The sequence below is a fragment of the Melanerpes formicivorus genome, unplaced genomic scaffold (assembly GCF_026170545.1).
Source record: "Melanerpes formicivorus ecotype bairdi unplaced genomic scaffold, bMelFor1.0.p_v2 SCAF_17, whole genome shotgun sequence".
Taxonomy (NCBI): Eukaryota; Metazoa; Chordata; class Aves; order Piciformes; family Picidae; genus Melanerpes; species Melanerpes formicivorus.
The window spans coordinates 1169856-1191183 of NW_027142369.1; the positions used below are offsets into that span (position 1 = coordinate 1169856).

The 21328-nt window shown below is 40.7% G+C and overlaps 1 protein-coding gene across 36 annotated transcripts in view; it reads left to right on the forward strand.

The window, feature by feature from the left end:
• The window catches only part of NRXN3 (neurexin 3), a 1031515-nt gene that overhangs the window by 556111 nt on the left and 454076 nt on the right, over window positions 1-21328 (forward strand). The window lies entirely within an intron of this gene.

Consider the following 21328-nt stretch of genomic DNA (forward strand, 5'->3'; position numbering starts at 1 on the left):
TCATCACTGCTTTTCCCCTCGAGGATCTTCTCTGATCCCTTCATACAACAGTTGTACAACCCTGTCCACCTAGCCTGAGTTCTCTGCCTCAGAAGGAGCGAAGGCACTTTCCTCCACCTTGTTTAGAAGCTGCTAATGCACATTGCAAATGAGATGTGATCAGTGCTGTCAAAAGCCTGGCATCCTATGCCAGTAACTGCATAACGATGACTGCATGCCTCACTGAATTCTCCACGGCATTACCCTGGCATGCTTGCTGACTAGCCTGTTACCAGATTTGAGACTCTCAGGAAGGGTTTCTTCATCAGAAGCTACTGCAAGACTTCAACTGATCCAGAGGTCCACTAGGCAAGCAGTCAGCTAACAAACATTTGGAGAACTTGCTGGGCTTATTTGAGAACACCTGGGGCTGCTGTTTGTTTATATAAATAATATTCCAAACAGCAGCAAACCCAAAGATCTCATTATTCAAATTTGGGTTTACTGTGTCTTCTTTGCATTATTTATCTATTTTAAATTATTTGCTGAGCCACTGAAAGGGCTACATTAATGCAAGTGCTAGTCTCCTCACCATGGACCTGATGTTTTCTTTCACACTGATGTGACTTCTCTAAGATCAGTGGCATTATTGTTTATTCATGCCAATTTAATTGAGAGGATAAATAAACAAACCCAGGCTATCTATAATCCTGAAACTGGAATAAATCTAGTGATTAAAACCAGGGACTTCCTGCCCAATTAAAAAGCTTCCTGATCTATTTGGAGGAATATAGGGCCTTTAAAAAAGCCTTTTTCTAGAGTTTACATGTCACTGTGCTCATAACTGTCACAAGATACTGCTTTAACCAGGAATGTTATAGCAGAACAGCCATAACAAAGTGAGTACTTTAGGACCAAGGGAAATAATCTAATGTGAATATACTAAGTCCCACTTGTGGAATACCCACTCTGCATTGCTTAGTCTGCTCTGTGTCCAGGAAGCAGTATAAGTATTTTGCATTTTGGTATACTTTTCATTTGCAAAAGATGTCACTTGCACTCAGATGTAATTTCCCACCTAACCTGTGAGATGAATATATCCCCATCTAGAAAGAGAAGATATAGAAGGAAAACATTAATTGATAAGTGTAGGAGAAGAGCACAGGAATCCCAGTATTTTTGAAGTACAAGTTTAGCTGCAAGATATCCTTGCAAAAGCAGTTTTGTAGCACTTGTTTCTCCGTGTCCTTTAAGAGAGAACACACCTGCTGCATATGCTCAAGCTGTCTCCAGCTCCACCTGCTCTAACACAGCCTGCTGGAGTGTGATCATCCCACTCTAACTCACGCCACGGAATGCTTTGTTTAAAAATAAATAATAAAACAAAAACACGCAGCAGGCTTTGTTCCTTTGACACAAAACTTCCTCCTCTCTTTGCTTGATGTCTCCTCAATTCCCATGTAAACAGGTCTTAAGGGTTAGGGCTGGGCAGGCCACTAAACAAGTGGCAGATGCTCCCTATTAACCCTCCTTCCTTCCCAAAGGGGAAGAGAATAGTGGAAAAAGGCAAGACTTATGGATTGGGAAAATACTCTAAAACCACTTTAATGGAAATAGTAACAATAAAATTAAATATATACAAATACATACAAAACCAATATTGAACCCAACCCAACTGTCCTGATGGCAGTTAGTCACTGTCACCAGTGATGCTGTGGCAGATGTCCCACACTGGACTTAGTGTCAGATGGGAACTGGATCCAAGAGCTGGATTCTGGAAATCATAAATCAGAGGCAGAATGTACAGAGTCCTCCTTGGATACTGGTTACTGATGAAGAGGAAGAAGAGGAGACCTTGACCCTCATGATCCCTCATCTTTATACAGTATATGACACATATGGAATGGAATGCCTGTCTGGTCAGCTTAGGGTCACCTGAACTGTCTGCTTCTCTCTGCAGGTGCAGTCTTTTACTCTGCCCCCCAATGTAGGACAGAAGACTTATCAGTGACTTTGGTCTGCATGCTAGTTCTTGGTACTACCGAGATATATTGAGAGTTACCACTAGTAGAAGCACACACAGTCTGTGAAAATACGCCTTTAATTTCAGATAGTGTTCAAGAGGACTTCATTGGACCTTGCTAGTGTTTGAATAATAGGTGTCACTTTGACACCTGATACAAAATTAATGCCTTCCCCCCACACACACTTGTAATTTTTCTCAAGTGCAAAAATTATTTAAAGGTTTTGTGGGAAAGTCTGTGTCAGAGCAGCTACAGCAGGGAATGAATTTTCCAGTTCTGACCTCATAGGGCATTTGGAGAAACAAAGTGAGAAGTAAGGGGGGAGGAGTGGGCTAGAGCATAAGGAAAGGAGCGAGCTCACTGTGGAGGAGCTGTGTATGTGTTCTTTCCCTGGAATTCCTTGACAGCTATCTTGTAGGTCTTGTCCAAGGCAAAGCTCAAGAAGCATTTCAGGGATGCTCTGCCGTAGTTGTGTTTGTATAATGATAGTGTCTTTCTTCTATGAGTCTCTTGTCAAGACAGCAGAATGAAAGACTTGCTGCTATCAATATAAGTAGGGAGGCCCTGTAAGAAAGAAAATCATAGTGGATGTAATTTCTGAGACAGTCTCTGGTGTTTTACTTATTTAAAAGTTAACTGGACAAAGAACAAGAGAATGGTCTTTAGAAAATAATTCAAGCTGAAGGATCCAGTGACTAGCCATTATGTGACAGTTTACCTAATTTTGTCTCTAAGTGCATGGTCCCTTACACACCTGCCTACTCATTACTCAAGTAGTAAAGGCTTTTACAATCTAATTTGCAGATGCTGTAAAGATAAGTAAGATATAGCAAGGTGCAGTTATCTCCATTATGAGAACAGGATTCAACAGATTTGTAAGGATGTGTTATGTGCTTGAATTCCTTAAAATCCTTAAAACAAGGGGTTTTAATGTGTAACACAAGAAATCTGTGGTGCGGTGACATTCTGAACCTAGGCCTTACAATGCATGATTTGCCAAAGGGTGTCACTGAGGCCAAGAGCTTATTGAGATGCAGAGAGAGAGAGAGATGACATTTATATAGATAATTGCTGTAACTTTGGATATTCTTGTTAATAGGAACAAGGAAATTGGAAAGGGTACTAAACCTCATGCTTTAGATCAGGCTTAGAAATTGGAATATTGCCTTTTATGTTAGAATCTGATTGCTTCATTGCTGCCTACAGCAGAATCTCTTTGCACATGGGTCTCAATGGTTGGGTCTTGACAGCTGCTGCTTCTGTAGCCAGGCTACTGCAGCATAGCATCAGGCTCTATGTTTGCATTTCTCCTAAAGCAAGGAGATTACTAGTTGCCTGCTCCCTAGGTGATTTTCTCCTTCTGTCTCCTGCAGATGTTAGTTGCAAATTTCTTCCACTGTCATTACATTGTTGTGCTGTGCTCCTGCCTCAAAGTGTGTTCACTGCTCTGTGTAGCTAGTGGTATATACACAGGTGAAACAGCACATGACAACCAGTGTCTTAAAACTGCTATTTTCCCATTGTCCTTTCCCTTTTCTTGATTTCTGTTCCACACTGTGTTTCAGGTTTCAGTGAGCAATCTCCCTCTCCACAAAACCAAACCTTATTAAAATACATCTATCCAAATGTTTGTATTTAATGTAAGCAGACACTAGTTTTCGTATTTAAAAGTTGGGTCACTTATTAAGTAGCCTATAGATTCTTTGGCAATCACAATAGCAGAAGTATTTATGAAGATACAGTCTGTATTTAGGGAGAATTAATCAAGTTTAGAAGTAAAATCCATATGGCTGAAAGAAACGCCTTTGTTATCTTTTAGAGAAAAATAATAAATGATGCTAGTGAGGGGAGCTGTCACTATATTCAATTAAAAATCGAAGGACACATTTAAGACTGAAATGAAAATAGATCAGACCTCAAAGCATTGCTGCTCCTTGGCCTGTATCTGTTCTATAGATAACACAGAGCATCATCTCCAGGGCTGTCAATCTGAGATGTTTTTCCAAGTACCAGTCTCAGTAAAAAATAATTAAATTGACAAAAGGCACCAGGCTGGATTATTTCAGTGTCTGGAAGCCTCTCACCTCTGCAGAGCGAGGTTCACTTAAGCCCTTGATTATAGGAGAAAATGAATGTGTTGATCTCTTTCCACCTAGTTCCTATTCCTGTGCTTACTAAAACCACAGTGAGAGTTCAGCATGTTAATTTTTCCTGAGGAAAAAAAAAAACCCCGTCAACTTTTCTGTTAGCAGTATCAAATATTGCTGATAATGTGAGGCCCTATAGTCCTATGTAAACATTGGCAATCTCATCAGTATGAACATTTATATGTGACTCATCAGCATAATAATTAGAGGATGGATATGTATCAGAGAACATTAGTGAAGGCAGGAGAGCTGGCTTTTATACTTTTGCATGTTGACCAGTAATTTACACTACCTTCCTGTATTTCCCAAACAGCCTCTTTGAGCGATTAGGAAGCAAAATGCATTTGTAGGCTGATTTTTCAGGCGTGGAAGGTAGTACAGATGAGCAGAACAGGTGTAGCTGTAATGATTTCATAGATGAGTAGAAAACTGGAAGGCAAAGTCAAAGGTACCTTTTTTAATTGTTGTGTGTGGGACTGAATTGCAAAAGCTGGTTTCATAGTTTGCATATAAAAAAAAACCCTGAAGTGTTGGAGAGAGCCAAGTGCTTTTCTTTTCCTCTCTCCTATGTAATTAAAATGTGTCTTAATATTATTTCTATACGTGATAAAGCAAGTGCTTATTTGCTATTTTTGCTGGCCTTGAAAAATGTAGGCAAATTTGAAAATGAGGGTTTCACTTTTGTATGGAAATATAAAGGCTTTCTTTGAAACACTGTGTAGCCTTTCTTAGATAGTATTATTATTTTGGCTTGAGCAGTTTGAATATAATTCTCATTTGGAGTCATTTCAGTTAGATGAAATATGCATATTTTCTGTAAGTGTGAATGAAATATGTGATTACAGTATCACAAAGGTTGGAAGAGACCTCAAAGGTCATCAAGTCCAACCTGTCACCACAGACCTCATGACTAGACCATGGCACCAAGTGCCACATCCAGTCCCCTCTTGAACATCTCCAGGGATGGTGACTCCACCACCTCCCTGGGCAGCCCATTCCAATGACGAATGACTCTCTCAGTGAAGAACTTTCTCCTCACCTCAAGCCTAAACTTCCCCTTGACTTGCTTGAGACTGTGTCCTCTTGTTCTGGTGCTGGTTGCCTGGGAGAAGAGACCAATCCCTTCGTGGCTACAACCACCTTTCACGTAGTTGTAGAGAGCAATGAGGTCACCCCTGAGCCTCCTCTTCTCCAGGCTAAACAATCCCAGCTCCCTCAGCCTCTCCTCATAGGGCTCAAGGCCTCTCACCTGCATTTAGGATTATTATATGAATGGACACTCTGTAGGAGAGTGGGACATGTAGAGGTAGCCCAACCTATTTCGATTTTCCATGTGTTCAGAAAACTCTTTTTGTGATTGATGTGAGTCTCAGCCTTCTGAGGAAAACAATCAGGTTATTTGGTTTTCAATGGACACAAATCCAAGAAGAACTAAAAGCATCAGCAGAGCAATGAACTGCAAGCTACAGTCAGAGAAGGATCTCTAAGGCATGGTGCTGCTTTCCCAGTCAGACTTTAGTGGGATGGCTGATGCTGTAGGAAAGGAAGATTTTCCTTGAACATTCCAGATAAAACTAATTGGGAAGTAAAATCTTGACACCTCTCCTGCTCCCTGCAGTTTTGCTAGTGGACAGTCTTGTATGAAGGCGTTTTCACAGTACTTATGCCCAAAGCCAGCGTATTTCAAAAGTACTTAACTGAAATTACAGAATTTAAATTCTCTCAATATATAGTCTAAAAGGAAAGAGCTGCTTGGCAAGTGAGAATTCGAGTCTTATTATGACATTACCTTTCTGGATAGTGCTCTGACATTCAGTGTGGAAAAAATCCTGGCCACCTTCCTTGTGAGTCGGTGGGTCTCGATCTAGTTCTAAAAAAAGCATGACTCTGATCATGAAACTCAAGAGTACAATTGCCTCCCTTTTGGGACTCTTAGCAGCTGGAATAATTAAGCATTACAGAAAATTAAGCTGACTTGATGTGAATTAATCAGAGTAACTTTTAAAGTTTTAATGTACACCCCCACCAGTACCAAAAAAGGCCCTGCCTACTGGCCATGGTGCTCATCTCCAACCCACACACATGCTGAGATACTGGAGCTGATTACAATCTGGATGAATATTGTTTTTAATCATTATAATAGTCCACTTCTGAATAATCGTTAGATGCACCTTTCTTATTATTATTAAAAAAAAACAAACTACAGTATATGCAGATGACTAAAATATCAACAGTTCCTTTCTTCCTACGCAGAACTATTATGCTCAAACATCCTCAGTGAAAGTGTCTGCAGCAGATCGCAAGCAGGATTTTAACCATTGAGTTGTCTGATCTTCACATTCTTCTGTTCATTGTTTTGCAGCTTGGGGAACAGGTTGCCAAGGTAAAATTTTCAAAAGCTCATTAACTTGCCTTGGAATAATTGAAGATTCCTTCTCTGGATGGCCCAAAGATCTATGTATGACACTAATCCTGTCTGACTTTAGGATTTTCTGTCAGCCCATCATGTTTACATCTGAGCACCTTTTGGGTTAATGAACTGACATTCTCCCTGCCCTTCAGGGCTTCACAGGCCAGGGAAATGAGAGGAGGCTGTTAAGAAGTTGAGTAACAAAGAGAATGTGAAATGTGTCTCACAATCAGATCTGTGAAGTGAGTTAGAAAACAGAAGAAACAGGAGTGACTGAAGATGGTACTATGGGTCTGTATTTTCTCTAGCATTTGTCATCTATTGACTCCCTAGTTGGAGTGGTTTTGTGTCTCTAGGTCTGTATTGTCATGGAATGGTTTGGGTTGAAAGGCACCTCAAGGATCATCTTGTTCCAATCCCCCTGCAATGGTCACGGACACCTCCTACTAGACCAGATTGCTCAAGGCCCCATTCAACTTGGCTTTGAACACTTTGAGTTGGAGCCTCCATGATTTCTCTGGGCAACCTGTTCCTATGCATTATCACCCTCATCATGAAGAATTCTTTCCTGATGTCTAATCTAAATCTATTTTTTTGCCAGTTTGAAGCCATTCCTCCTCATCCTGTCACTACATGCCCTTGTAAAAAGTGCCTCTCCAGCTGTCCTGTGGGCCTCCTTCAAATACCAGAAGGCCAGTATGCCTCTCCAGAGCCTTCTCCTCCAGGCTGAACAATCCCAACTCTCTCAGTCCATCTCCTCTAGGCATAAGCAGGGCCCCTACAGGTTTGATTTCAATTGCTTTTTCCGTTCTGCTGCATTTTAAGTGTCCTTAGTGATGAGATTCTTATTCTCTGAGACATGACAGTGTTAATTTATATTTGTGATCCAGTGCTGAGGTTCCGTGGCAAACATTATAAGGAATAAATAATAATTCTGTAGCATCTTCTTAGCTTCTGGAAGATTTACATGTTCATTATTCTAAATTTTTGTGCTTTATATTTGGTTTTGATCTTTCTGTGTGGGTTCTTCCACCTTTCCTATGCATCTCATATTTGTAGATTTTTATTTCTCTTCTTAGTCAGCATTTGTCCAGGATTTTCATATTCAAATTTGAAATTGTCTTCCTAAATCAGTCTAAGGCAATCACAGATTTTCTTTGTGTCTGTTCTTGCTTAGCACTGCCGAATAGAGCTTTGCAATATTTGGTAGGCAGCCTGAAATAAAACGAAGAGGGAAATGTCAGAGCCAAACCCGCTAGCTAAATAAAAATGAATAATCAGTCCTTTAGATACTTTCCCAAGCTTTTGTGTGTTGCAAAGCAAGGCAAACCAGGTTAGAATTCTATGGGAAAACTGAATTTTTGTGCAATATTTAAAAAAATCTATTTCTTTCTGAATTCTATCTACATTAAATTTGTTTCAACACACTTTATATCCCTTTCTGTGCAATACATAACTGTATATTTACTTATATATGTAGTGCATCTTATAAAGCGTTTTTGTCCTGTTCTTATATTTTGATCGTGTCACTATTCATCTACAATCTGAGTCATTCTGTCTGAAGCACAGGATAATTTTTAATTATACCTTTATTGTCAATTCCTTTCAGTGTAGAATAAAGTGTCAGTAGAATTCTAAATTAAATGTAGGTGAACCATGCACTGGTTCTGGTTGCCTTCAAAATATGAAATAACACTTTCCTGCAATGCTATTTCTGGGAGTATGTTTTTTCTTTGTGGAAGCCCCATACAAAGCTTTATGAGCAGCATTTTCTCTGCCATTAAAACAGAGAACATTATGACTGGTTAGTGGCAAAATACAGCCAAATAAAGAATATTGTCTGCAGGCGAATTTTATATAGCCAAGAATATAATGACCCAAAGAGCATTTTAGTTAGACCGCTGAAATTCTTGCCCTGTGCGTATTCCGGATCACATGCATCTGACTTAATGGTTTGTGGTGTTTGTGATCATTTTGGAGCACTGCATCCAGGACTGCTCTAGCTGCCTCCTCAATCTGTTTCTCAAGAAGTACTCTATTGATAGGGGGCATCACAGGCCTCTTGAAATCCCATTTAGTTCCACTTCTGTTTTCAAAACAGTATCTTCCGTATTCAAGAATGTAAGGAGTCTTGGTTGCCACTTGCAGTGTGGAGGTTCTGCACATCCTTGTTTCCCATCCTTTTTCTCCCCCATCTCCCTGTCCAAGCCTTTGTATTTCTCTCTGAGCTCATTTCCCTGTAAACTCAGTGTGGGATGCAGAATGGAAACCCATGGGGTTTTAAATCCCAAGCCAAGTCAAGAGGGAGGCAAATGTGGCTCCCACACATGGCAACTGCTGCCTTGATTTGTAGATGAAAATTTCTCCTTTATTGCAGTCTTATCGCTTTTGACTCCTTTGCAAACCTCAACATCTTTGTCTTTACTGACCATAGAGGCCTGTGATGCACCAAACTGTTCCAGTTCTGGTGCTCTCTATCAAGATAAGCACAGCATTTTCTGTGTTGAGCCTTATTAAAAAGAAAATATATATATAAAAATTCCTACTTTATTTTTGTTTTGTCTCCCTCTGTGAGCTTTGTAGTTTGACACATGGTTACTAAGAGAATCTAGCTCTACAGCTGTAGCAATATAAAAATAGTTTCAATTAAAAAGATGTGAAAAAATATAAGAGTATCACAAACATTCAGTTTTCTTAATAAAAGTGTGAAATATACAGAGATTAGGATGGTGCAGTTGGGTATAGAGTTTTTGCTGCTAGTCAGTTGATCTGTCCTTCATGAATCGCTCTGGGCTTTTCTAGTCATGAAAAATGCCCATATCCAACTTGTACCAATAAAACTTTTACACCATTCCCCACAATATTTTGTTGTCTTTCCCTAAATAAATTGTTACTCAGGGTAGCTGGAAATGATTCACTATCTACAAGGGTTTCATAACACTGGAGTAATGAGGTGCAATCCACCCCTCTTTTACAGGTAGCGGCGGAGGAGCTGTAGGAGTCTAGTGGCTTTCCCAATGTCATACACTGTCAGATCTCCTGTGTGCTGGGCAGGCAGCCTAATGATTGAGACATCTTTCAGTCCAGTGGAGTTTGTGGCTAGATGAACGTTTGGTGTATCTGGCTGCTCTTCAGCCTTGTTTCTGCTGGGTACATCTGTAGTGTTTGGCTGTCTTGCAGGTATTTTGCCTCAGTACACATCTGGAAAGCAAAGTTATATAGGCATAGCCATTGCAACTTTCTGGAACAGATACCAACCGACAGTTAAGGTTTCAGTGAGTTCTGTGCTATAATATCTTTGCAGAGCTGAGCTGGGTTACCAGTAGTAGCTGCAGTGAACTTGCAGAGAGATTTGGATAATGGAAATCTGTCATAAGGTCTGCTGCCAGTAGGTAGAAAAGGTCAGATACGTATTCTGTTGGAAAAAGAAAATCATGGTAAAGGTCAGAAAGATTAAGACATTTTCACTCTGCTTCAGTCTGCCAGTTCCTCTGGATCTTTACTGCAGTGTTAGTTTTATGGAGTGCAGTATGGAATTAGGAAGCTAAGAAACCAAACAATTTTTATCTTTAGCTCTTCAATCTGGGATAAAGTTATGGGAGGAAAGGAGGTTTTTAATACTACCTTGTCCTCCTCCTTCCAAAAACATAATCTGTGGAGTGCAGTGTGCTTTCAGTAACATAAGTGATGCTAATCTGAAGTGAAACACACTTTATTAATGTACACAGGTCTCTGTAGTTGAATACTGAGATCATAGTGCTGGCTTTATTCAGTAGTGTGCTCTAGGCGTCTCCTGGGAGCCAGTGGATTTATTCTCATTTTCTTGTAAGTAATGTTCTTAATTTGTGCTTGGTTTTATTAATTGCATATTTTTAACAAATGCAAGGAGAGAGCATGTTGTCTAATGTGAGATTATTATATAACAATCAGTGCATATTTGCAAGGGATTCCCAAAGAAGCTGCCTACTTGAAATGTAAGGAGATGTTCTGTTTTCTGTACCTAACAAGCTTCTGGAACTCACTGCCATATAGGATCTTAAATGTGTTAGAAATCTTAAGCATGTTAGAACTGTTATATGGAAAACTATGTTAGTTATGGGCAATCTCTCACTTAGGAAGTTGGTGATGAAACCTTCTAAGGTGTACAACATCCAACAATTTAGAATATAAGCAAACCACCAAGTAAGAAGGAAGTATATACTTGTGCTAGATGTTCCATAAATACTTAACAAAAGAGTTTTTATATTAAAGTATCTTTTACCATTAACTCCAAAGCATGTTCTAAAAGCTAAATGCCTGTTCACCCTCCTCTTCTCTACATTTCTCAGGAGCTGCCCATTCACAGTGGCACAGGTTATGAGGCAGAACTGAATGTTGGGTATGAGCAAACCATATTCCATGCAAAGCTTAACTAAAACTTCAAACCACTTGTATTCAATATTCTCTAGTTTTGACCTGCTAAGAGTTGCTTGTGCATTTGCTGGCATTGATATTAGCTGGTGTTATTGTTCTTCCAGGTGGTTGAAATCTCCCATGAGCATCAGGGCTTGTGAATTTTAATCCTTCCCTATCTGTTTATAAGAGGGCCTCATCCTCTCAGTCTTCTTGGTCAGGTGACCTGTAGCAGACCCCCCCACTGCGATGTCGCTTTCCCTTGCCTTTCCTTTAATCCTCACCCATAAGCTCTCTGTCACATCTTCATCTATCCCCAGGTGGAGCTCCATGGATTCCAAGTTGGTCTTTGATGTAGAGGACAACAACCCCTCCCCTTCTCCTCTCCCTGTCTTTCCTGAAGAGCTAATACCCATCTTATGTTATGCTCAGTCATGAGAGCTATCCTACTGTGTCTCAGTAATGCAAATGACATCACAGCCCTGCAAGTGTGCTCTCCTTGAGGACACAGTCTCAAGCTGTGCCAGGGGAGGTTTAGGCTGGATGTTAGGAAGAAGTTCTTCACAGAGTGATTGGCTGTTGGAATGGGCTGCCCAGGGAGGTGGTGGAGTCACCATCACTGGAGGTGTTTAGGAAGAGACTGGATGGGGCACTTGGTACCATGGTTTAGTTGATTAGAAGGTGTTGGATGATAGGTTGAACTCAATGATCTCAGAGGTCTTTTCCAACCTAGTAATTTCTATTCTATTCTATTTAATTTGGAGCTCCATTGAAGCTGATTTATTGACTGGGGCTTATGTGGGTAGGTCACAGAGGAATATGGACTCACTGTATGGAGTTGGTGGGACAGAAGGAGTGTCTATGGGTCCCTGGTAGAAGTCACATCAAGATGCTCTGTAGAGGGTTAAGCTAAACTGTGTGTATGGTTGTGGGCAGTCTTGTGGTTGTATTATTCTCTGGGAGATAATGTTGAAACGATATGTTAAAATGTCTTGGCCAGTTTGGATTCTCTTTGTGTGTTAATGGCTCCTTGTTGTGTCTTTGGAAAGAGGTGTTTTGCTTTAGTTCCAGCTATAAACACTTCAACAATGTTGTTTGTGTGCCATTGAGCAGTGGTTGTACCCCTCCCAAAAGTGGTCATATTTTATTGTTAAGTGAAGGAATTTGTGATTAGAGTCTCACTTAAGATAAAGACAGCTCTCTAATTAGTAGAATGTAACCATTTAAAGATGTGTGAGAATCTGACCCTTTGTCGGCAGATAGGCAGCATGCTTTAGAAAGGTAAGCATAGTAGACACATGGGGAACCATTTGGATATAAGAAGCTGTGGTAGCATGGTAGATTTCACTGCGATTTTAGTAAGATTTCTTTTCCAGATATGATAAATGACCTCATAGTCAAGATAATTTTCTATGATTTTAGTATGCTCATTCATCAGAGATTGCTTCCCAGCGATGTGTGGGACAGTACAGTTGTGTACAGGTGCAGTAAGTGTGTAGAATATGTTCTTTTTGCTAAAAAAAGAAGGAAAAAAAGAGAGAGAGAGAGAGAAAGCACTAAAGCTACAAAATGTAGCAATTATTTTTAAATGCTGCTGAAAAATTGAGCAAGAAAGCACCCTGAAGACCCTGATTTATACTGAGAATTTTGTGATACAGTATTCCTTGGAGATAACACCATTATTTTGGATTCAGGGGAAGCAGAGAAGTTGTATCACTACGTTAAAATAATATCTCCTATATATTTCATTGATGAATGTGTTCTTCAGAGTGTTTTTCTCTCTAAATATTGTCTATCTTTTTTTTCTGCTTCTGTCATGTCTAGTGTAGGGGGGGGAACCATTTCCCTGTTGGGGCACCGCTGTACCAAACAGTTGTGTGTATGTATTTCCTTTTAATTTCCCTAAGCTGAAGGATCTGACATCAGTTTCAAAAGATGTCACTTTCAAAAGGAAAAGATGCTACTGAATTCTGCTTGGTCTCATTTAAGTAAACTGATATACCCTGTTCACATTTTTAATAACTGTGATTGGCTTTGATAAAGCATGGGGACTGTTTCCCTTGCGTTGCGTAGACTCGGACATGGAAATAGGAGGCCATTGGAGAATTACTCTGATAGAGGAGAGCTCCTTTTAAATTTGGGTAGTGCAACCTTACAGTGAATCACAGCATCACCAAGGTTGGAAGAGACCTCAAAGATCATCAAGTCCAACTTGTCACCACAGATCTCATGACTAGACCGTGGCACCAAGTGCCATGTCAAATCCTCTCTTGAACCCCTCCAGGGACGGTGACCCCACCACCTCCCTGGGCAGCCCATTCCAGTGGTGAACGACTCTCTCAGTGAAGCACTTTCTCCTCACCTCGAGCCTAAACCTCCCCTGGTTCAGCTTGAGACTGTATCCTCTTGTCCTGGTGCTGGTTGCTTGAGAGAAGAGACCAACTCCCTCCTGGCTACAACCCCCCTTCAGGTAGTTGTAGACAGCAATGAGGTCTCCCCTGAGCCTCCTCTTCTCCAGGCTAAACAATCCCAGCTCCCTCAGCCTCTCCTCATAGGGCTTGTGCTCAAGGCCTCTCACCAGCCTCGTTATCCTTCTCTGGACACGTTCAAGGGTCTTGATGTCCTTAAACTGAGGGGCCCAGAACTGGACACAGGACTCAAGGTGTGGCCTGACCAGTGCAGAGTACAGGGGCGCAATGACTTCCCTGCTCCTGTTGGCCACACAATTCCTGATACAGGCCAGGATGCCATTGGCCTTGGCCACCTGGGCACACTGCTGGCTCATGTTTAGGCAGCTGTCAATCAGCACCCCCAGGTCCATTTCTGTTTGGCAGATCTCCAGCCACTCCGACCCCAGCCTGTAGCTCTGCATGGGGTTGCGGTGGCCAAAGTGCAGCACCTGCACTTGGATTTCTTCTTCTGGAGATTGAGTGTAGATAAAAGCAATGTGGACCAGGTCAGCTGCCAGAGTTGTTCACTGGGGTTTTTGGCAGTTGCTGTAATTTGCTGCCATAAATGCCACCAGGAAATTGGTGGAGAAGGGCAGTGGCTACATTTGTGATCTTGCTCCGAGTTGGGCAGTGCACTTTTCAGCTGCAGCTGAAAATCTGGGCCAATTAGCACAGTACACTTTTGCGAATGTCATGTATTTGTGATGGATTAGAGCTGGTCTTGCACAGGTAATAATATTTTACAGCCAAGAATATAGATGGCTAAACTTAGGCTCTTGAATCTGTTTTCAAGCACCTAAAGATGTGGCCTGATTTTTTCAAGTTTTGAGCATTTTACAGCTCTTGGCAATTTCAGCACTTCTGAGAGTGAGGCCATTTCTGTAGATGCTTAAATATGGATTTTGGAATGCCTAACTTTGGACATCTATTTTTGAAAAGCATGGCCTACATTTGTGGAGAAAATCTTAATTCAGGAAAAGATTCCTGTAAGGCTGTCCCTGTGCAGGTACCTGTGTGCACAGGTAAGTACTCAGCATCACAAGCAAATTCTCACTGGTAGTCTGGATAGCCTGGATGCTAACTCAGTCCTCCCCAGCAGCCTCCTTTCCCAGCTTAGTCAACATCTATGATTCTGGGACTATCATCAGTGGCTGTGGCATCCTTTGTGCTTCTGGCTCTTCTTCTTTTTTTATTTTTGTCAACAATACTAATGCCAGTGCACACATGTCGTGGCTGGGGATATGTAATGAGAGAATTAGAGCCAGGAAATGGGAATGTCATTGTAGTAAGTGTTCATTAGCTTTTGCTTAACTAAGCACTGCTGTTAAGAATCTTGCTCACGAAGTCCATTGAACACCCAGGTCATTTGCTAGCTGTTTACTTACTCTAGTGCCACATGGAAATCATTGTACTTGAACATGCAAAGTACATCTGTTTTAAGACAGCAATAGTCCAAATGAAATCTCCATCAGGAAGAAAATGGGATGGAGTTATGTTGTTTGCATCCCCTCCCTCAACTGTTATGGTAAAAATCCCATGAGTTTTGTGAAGCTGATTTATTTAACTAGGAGTTGCATACTGTGAGGAAATTGAGAGGAAAAAATAAGGGTTCCTATGCCTTTCAGATCTGCATCTGTTAAAACCTTAATTGATATTCTGAGACTCTGTGTTTTGGTTCAGATTCTATTGGAACTGTTCTCAGTGTTCATATTAGATGTGAGTTAAATTGTCAAAATCTTCCCAAGATTTAAAGATCCTAAGCATTTTGTTTTTAAATTTCCATCCTCCTGGAAGCAGTCTTTCTGCAATTTGCATTTAAAAGAACTAGATGGCAGAGCTTCTACAACATCAATTTCCTTCTGACATAGAAACTACTGTAATTTTTCCCACTCAGGGGGCTGTCTGTAACCCCAAAAGATATCCACAGTTTTTAACAAGGCAAAGATATTTTTCAATCTTAGCTCTTCCTTGATGGCCTAGCTCTACAAGTAGCAAAGTGCCCATAAGATACAAGTTCTTTTCCATCAGAGTGGTGGAACACTGGAATAGGGTGTCTAGGGATGTAGTTGAGGCCTCATCTGTGGAGATGTTTAAGGTGAGACTTGACAGAGCTCTGGGTAAACTGATCTGTTTGAGTATGTCTCTGCTTACTGCAGATGGGGTTGGACTAGGTGACCTTTAGAGGTCCCTTCCAATCCAAACCATTCTATGATAATGCTATGGGAGCAGTCGTCTTCTTCTTTCTCTCAGAGCTGTTCTCAGAAGCCAGAGTTTTTGTCAAATATACAATTCTTTCTTATATTTTTGCATATTAATAACAAGGTAATAGTATACACAGAGATCTCACTGAAAAAAAAATACTCTAGGACATATACAGCATGTAAGTGAGTGTACATGGAACAAAATCACCTCTAGCAACAGTTTCTCAAGTCCATCGTGCTTCTGTCCCTGACTAATGCAGTAGGTACTCCAAGGTATATCCATTGCTATCCTCTGTGCTCTGAATTCTTTCCTCCTCATTGTTGCTGGCCCGTTGTTGCTGCAGCCCTTTTATTTGAAGAGGAGGAGGGAAAAGAGTGCATGACTCTGTCTAGATTGAACTCTGTAAGCTTGCCTGCATCATCATTTTTACCCTTGATGGGGGAGTATCTTAGGTTTCTTCCATTCGCCTGAGGTTCTGACATGGCCTTCTCTTAAATCAAGCTTGAAGGGAAATTGATTGAAAATGAAACACCATTATGGAAAAACAATTTATTCCCTTCCCCTTGACATAAGGCAGAGTTTTGTCTATACTGTGGAATAAATATTAGCTGGCTGTTTGCTTTAAGAAGTGGAAGCTACTCATTCCTCTATGATGGCTTTGATCATTATTTGAAATGGGATTTTTCTTCTACTCTGTACAGTCATTTCATGTCAAGACCACCTAGTAAGCATCAGGTACCCCATGACCTGCTAAGTACCCAACTTTTTTTTTCCCTTACACATGTACATACACAAATGCACCTGTATGCATGTATGCATAGGGGAAACCATTTTCCAAATGCTTTTTTTGCTGCTTGATTACTCTTTATTTGCCCTTAACTGATCCAACAATCCCTGCTGCAGTGTGGTTTCTGAGGGAACGTGGTTTTTGGTATCCTTTGATGCACACGCCTTCACTTGGCTCCTGGAGTGGTTCTTTTTTTGGGCCAGGTACTGGTTAACCGTTCCTCAGACATGATAATTTTTAAGTCTCTGGGATATTTTTCCTTTCAAGTTTTACAAGCCTGAGGCTGTTGATTGCTGTAGAAGACTTGATCCATCAGAGGGCAGCTCTGCAAAAATGCTGCCACTGACAGAAATGCTGTAGGCTCTCAGCCATGCTCCTGGTCAAGCCTAGCAACCATGGCAAATTTGTATTTTATCAGTGGCTGCCTGAGCCCCCATATAGGGCTTTGGGGGCTGGATAGTACCATACCACAACTAGTGCTTGACAAAAGAATTCTGTACTGATTGCACAATTTTGCCAATAAAATCCCACAGTGATCAGATCGAAACCCTAGAAAGAAGATCACAAAATGGAAAAAATGGCAGTTTCAAGCAAATTAGGCACCTACTTTACCTGTAGCATGACAGGTAAATGATCCAGTGGGTACTTTTGCCAGTGGTGAAGAAAGGGGAAAGGCCCTGGGGAGACTGAGGGTAGGCAGAGGAACTGAGGAGCATAGCTAGGAGGCAGTGCTCTCCTCAAGGAGGCACTTGGATGATGGTAGCAAAGCTTTTAAGTGGGTGACAAAAGAATAAAATTCAGAGTGTCAGGCATCCATTATCAGGACAGGGTAACAACTTGCCTTCTAGATGCAGCTACATAGGACAGATATGCAAAGGGAACTTGGAAACACTTGCAGGTAGGAAGGGAATGTTATCAATATCTTCTTTCTACTAGATTTTGGAGAGACCAGATTTTACAAGTATTAACAGTATGCTTTCCCTGTAACATTTTCCTCCCTGTCTTTGTCTCAGCAGTGACTTGGTTTTTGGGCTGCATATCCTGGAGTGCTTCTGCTGGGTGGCTCTGTTGTAATTCTGCTAACTGTTTGCAGAGTATCATTGGTAATTTCTATGTAAATTTGCTCAGAGTAGCAATTGAGCAGCTTTCTGTTGACAAATGATGGAACATCTTAATAGCAGAGAGGCTTCTTAAGTCTCTTTGGAGTGAGCTGGAGTGACACCTTGAAGGTCATGGGAAAATCCAGTTATTGTAATGCAGCTAAGGTAAGCCCTGTATGGAATGTCCGGCTTGACTTGGTGTTGCTGTTTCTCAGTGGGGTCTCCACTTTGCCGGCTTTGCAAGATAGTCACTAGGGTGAACCTTTGAGCCTGCTGTGATGCTTTTGAATAGCAGTGAGCTTCAGCTGGAGGGGGGGAAAAACAATAAAAAAAATTATGAAGTTTGACCAGGAAGGAACACAGGGAGGACTCATTATAAAGAGGGGAAGGAGAATGATTTCACCTGTCACCTGGCTTGATTAAAGTGTGAAATTGCACTAAGCAAGAGGTCTACATCACAGTATCACAGTATCACAGTATCACTTAGGTTGGAAAGGACCTCGAGGATCATCGAGTCCAACCTATCAACACAGACCCCATGACTAGACCATGGCACCAAGTGCCACGTCCAATCTCCCCTTGAACACCTCCAGGGTCGATGACTCAACCACCTCCCTGGGCAACCTGTTCCAATGACGAATGACTCGCTCGGTGAAGAACTTCCTCCTCACCTCGAGTCTAAACCTCCCCTGGCGCAGCTTGAGACTGTGGCGCAGCTTGAGACTGTATGGATGTATTCCTCTGCACATCACCTTATAACAATATGCATATCCTTATCTCCTATTTTGGTTTTGAAAGAAAAGTTGTATTATTTTTATTTACTCATTGGGAATTTGGTTTTGTTTTGCCTTCTTTGATTGATTGGTGCACTTCATCAAGCTATCTTTGGAACAATCACAGAAAAGTCCGTGATTGAAGCTGTTAAGATCTCTGCAGCAGATTGAGGGCTGAGTAAACTAGAGGTCAAGTAAAGAAACAAACCCAGAATTTATTTTCAATATATTGGAAGATGAAATTTCTAAATTGGATCTGATTTATTCTTTTTTCTTCTTTGTCCCATTGTGGATGGCTTTCTTGCACTTGTGTCCACCTGCAAGGCAAAACTACTAGATATTAGAATAGAATAAACCAGATTGGAAGAGACCTTCAAGATCATTGTGTCCAACCTATCATCCAACACCACCTAATTAACTAAACCATGCAACCAAGCACCCTGTCAAGTCTCCTCCTGAACACCTCCAGTGATGGTGACTCCACCACCTCCTCAGGCAGCCCATTCCAATGGGCAATCACTCTTTCTGTGTAGAGCTTCCTCCTAACCTCCAGCCTAAACCTCCCCTGGTGCAGCCTGAGACTGTGTCCTCTTGTTCTGGTGCTGGTTGCCTGGGAGAAGAGACCAACCTCTGCCTGTCTATCAACCTCCCTTAAGGTAGTTGTAGAGAGCAAAGACATGTACAGAGCAAAGACATATTCAGACATTACCATAGACACAGATAGCTATAATAAATTGTTCATAAGATTATTTTGTATTTTTCCTCTCCCAGTGCCAAAATCATTAATGAGCAGATGAGAAAATAACTTACCTTTATGGGGACTCTTGGGTCCTAGCGGAACTCTCAAGTATTCATATGCAACATTCCAGTTGTCGCTTCAACCACTTCTAAGTAAAATGTGCTCGAATGCATTCCAGTGCACAGAAAATAAGACAGGAAATGGCAAAGACTTTTAAAATCAAATTACTACTTGTTTATCAGGTCTTTTTCTAGTCACTCCCAAATTCCTCTCTCAGCATCAGAGTCCCAGTGTAGTCCGTGTTGTATGAATGTGTATGACAGGATGACTAATGCCCTTAGGAACTTCCAGTCAAATATAAAATAACAACAATAAGAATTCAACAGGGGGAAAAAAAAAAAAGGAAAGTGAGAAAAAAATGTGGCAAGTACAGATGTAGAGATAAACAACATGAACAAATGGGAAGTTCTGAATTAGTCGTAATTATTTATGACGTGCTTGGTAAACCAAGATACTTTATCTGAATCTTGCACAGAACCCCAAAGAGAGATGCAAATGCAGTGAGGGTGTTGTATAACCAACAAGTAAAACTAACAAGATTTAATTTTTTTGTCTGCTACAAAGTTTGAAAAAAATCCCAACATCTTCCCATCCAGATAACTTCTTTTACCCCAACATGTAAACCAAACCTCTGCTTCTGGGATACGTTTAACTCAATTAGCTAACAACAGAAAATGCAGAAGAAGGAAACGCCTGTATATTCATTCAGGGTAAAGCAAATAAATGATAGATTACTTAACCAGTTAAATCATTCCTGTAAAGGCATATTTAAACTGATAATGTAACAAAGAGAAAAATAATCACTTGAACTTCATCAGTTCACCTCTTTGAACTCATATTCTTTCGTGTCAGAATCCATAAAAGTGCAAACACCCAGCTCAGCTGAGCAAATATTGTCTTGGATATGCATGATCTGCTTAGGAGAAAATTAGAACTTTGATTAAAAAAAAAAACAAAAAACACCAAAAAAATTACCCTAGAAAAATTGTTAAAAAAAATTAAACTCTCCAAAGCTGTCATTCCTTACTTAAATGTAATTTCATTGTAATATTATTTGTGGAGGGGGGGGTTGGTATTTTATTGTTGGTTTGCTGGCTTTGTTGTTTGCTTTGTTGTTTGGTTGGGGTGGGTGTTTTTTTTTGTTTGGTGGTTTTGGGTTTTTGTTTGTTTTTTCTTCTGGTGTGCACAATCATAAGAGATAATCAAATAATAAGAGGATTGTTATGGAATCTATCACAGAGCTAGAAAGTACCCTACATTTTCTCCATCAGTCTACTTCATTATATTGTGGCCCAGTTTCACAGAGGAGAAAGCAGTTCTGATTAAGTTTAGAGGGAGTTTTGAAACACCTTGCCAATCTTCACGTTACTGTGTTCCTAAAGTGACGGAGGCTGTTATGCTTGGCTGTGTATCAGAGGGTCTGAATTGCTACCAAAGAGTTAGTGAAGATTCTGCTTCAGCTCCCACAGCACACATGCATTTTTCGAAGGCCTGGATGGGGTCATGACTTTCCAAAAGTCCACCTTAAATGTTACAGTTAAAAATATAAACAAAACTGAACAAGCCTACTCCAATGGCCATGGCGTCTGCAAAATACCTTTCATGAGTACAGTCTTCACAAGTCTACAGGTACAGAAGTCTACAGCAGGCAGTACCAACCCCATATGCAGATTATAATAGTCATGATTTGCTTTTGGCTTTCCTGTTTTATTAGTAGTAGTACTGAAGATTTGCATGACCAGAGTTTCAAAGCATTTATCTCACTAGGGGTCATCTCTTCATCTTTCAGAAAAGGATGAACAATTATATAACCTATTTCACAACTGTTGACAGTGAATGTTAAAGCAGGTGTGTCCTAAATGACTGAATTTTCACATGGTCGTTCTGATTCCAAATGGGTGACCCCACAAAATCAATGTATATGCCTTTTGGTTGATTCAGGGAAGTGATGACAAAATCATGATTTATTACTTGCTAGCAACCATGCTTTTAATAGTGACAGGCTGCAATTGTACTTTAATTGTGATCTTCTGTCTTGTTGGTGAACTGAACTGAAATTTATTCCCTGTAGTATCACAGCAGGCATGGTTTGTATCCCAGGCACCATGTGCTATGATGACCCTTTTACAAAGGTTCAGTAAGCATTAAATGTTTCTACTAATTTTTATTGTCATACAGTGTGATATCAAAACCTAGAAGGTACAAAAAGAGGCATGTTAGAAACGCCTGCAGTTATACTGGTGCATAGACCAGTGACAGTATGCA